Consider the following 2,262-nt stretch of genomic DNA (forward strand, 5'->3'; position numbering starts at 1 on the left):
ATAAACACCCCAGCCTTATTGTAGTCAAGGCTTCATAACATACGTGTAATTTTCTCTAATAGAACTGAGAGTTGTAATCTAAGTATCTTAATAACTTTAAATAGGTGTTGGAAGGTTGAAAAGCACACTTGAGTATTAACACTACAGAAATAATGGAGAGCAGTGATCTCCAAACTTTTTAGCCACATATGCATCCCCTTGGAAAAAAATTGGAGTACCCACTCCTAATCCATGTATACTTATTTATTTATAATATATACATGTACTACTGTCCTTCCCTATTATTATCTGGCATAATATGTACTGTGAATGAGATTGGTTGTTAATGAGATTGTTAATCTATATTAACAATTGTAGATTAGTAGTTCATTTTTTATACTGTTCTTGATGGTTTCAGACTTTGTGATTGTTTTATGATGTGATTGATAAAGAGTTAAAATTATGACTACGAGTGTCAGCTTTGTGATTTCCTTGTTATTCCCAGCATAACTAGTTTATCTTCAAGCCAAAATTCTTTGGTAATATTCTTGTTAAACCACATGTCCATTTTGTGGGGGTTCTTATTTACATCTGGACTATAATCCATTGATCTACATAAGCAATGCATATGAACTGCAAAACACCGCAACATGCTGAGAGTGAGCACTCACTGGACTGAAGAGCCCCCACATCTCTCATCTCATCGTTTGTGACTCTTGACATGTGACATATCTGCTAAGGAAAGGAGCCATTGCCAATCTGCATGTTAACTATTAATAAAGCTTTCCAATGTTCATTCCACATGAACCCTAACAGATTGTCTTGTTTAACCACTGCCCCTCTTACAATGTAACTATTAACATGATAATCAAAATGACCAATATACAAAAATTAATATTAATTTATCCTGGGTTTCATGTAAGTATTATGAAAAAAAGAGCAGGTTACTAGATCACCTCAGTACAAAGAGCAATACAAAAAGACTCAAATACCTAAGAAACAATGTCTATATGAGGTTTGTCCAATAGACTGATCATCCTGGCAACTAAACTTTATATTTTCTGGAACCGTTCTCTAGAAAACATAATAATGACCTTCCATGATATTGTCCTCAGTAACATCTCAGTATTCCTTACCTTCATTGCTTTCTAATCTTCCCATTGATATCATGTTCTTCCTAACAATGAATATTTTAAAAATTCATTTCTTAACTAACAAAATCCCAACTTAGTATACTTTGGGACACTCTCCAAGATCACTCTAATACTCTATATTCAAGCTCGCCATCAATTTACCCACTAAGTCATTAGTCATCTGCTGTCGTACAAGGACCTGTCCAAAAGGATAACTTACTACCACCTAAATTTATATCCATCAAATTCCTCTGAGTTTTCCATTGCCCTCAGTTCTCCATACTCTTCAGGCAGGTCATCTTCCTGCTTAAACAAATTCAAAAAGACACAGAAAGCCACTCAGCCTTACCTTCACATGTCTTTCCAATACCCTAAGGGCATCAGCATGTGCCATGGGCCTCAGAAAGGATCAATTGTTCCGCATCACTGTCCGCACCATCATGTAGTTACAGTGCTGCCATCACTTCTGTTGCCAGCTTTAAAAGAGCTGAACCTGCAGCACAGTCACTGGCATTGCTTATTTTTTTCTAGCTTTATTGAAGTATGATTGACAAATAAAAATTGTATATTAACAATCGTAGCTTGGTAGCTTGTTTTTTATACTGTTCTTAATGTATGGGAAACAGTGTGATGATCTAATGTATTGTACATTGTGAAATAACACAATCAAGTTGATAAACAGATCCTTCACCTCGCATTGTTACCTTGTTGTATGTGTAGGGAGAACAATTAAGATCTACTCTCTTAGCCAATTTCAAGTACACAGTACAGTATTGTTAACTATTGTCATCATTCTATACATTAGATCACCAGAATTCATTCATCTCATAACTGAGTCTGTACCCTTTGACCAACATCTATTTCTCCTATCCCCTACCTCTCGATAATCACCATTCTACTCTGTTTCTATGAATTCAACTTTTTTAGATCTCATATATATTTGAGATCATACAGTATTTGTCTTTCTGTATCTGATTTTTTTCACTTAACATAATGTCCTCTACATTCATCCATACCATTGCAAATGAAAGGATTTTCTTATTTTTATGACTGAATAATATAATATTATATAGGTATGTGTATATCACATTTTCTTTATCCATTCATCCATCAACAAAAATTTACATTGTTTTATGTCTTGCCTATTGTG

This window comes from Myotis davidii, unplaced genomic scaffold (genome assembly GCF_000327345.1).
Source record: "Myotis davidii unplaced genomic scaffold, ASM32734v1 scaffold114, whole genome shotgun sequence".
Lineage (NCBI taxonomy): Eukaryota > Metazoa > Chordata > Mammalia > Chiroptera > Vespertilionidae > Myotis > Myotis davidii.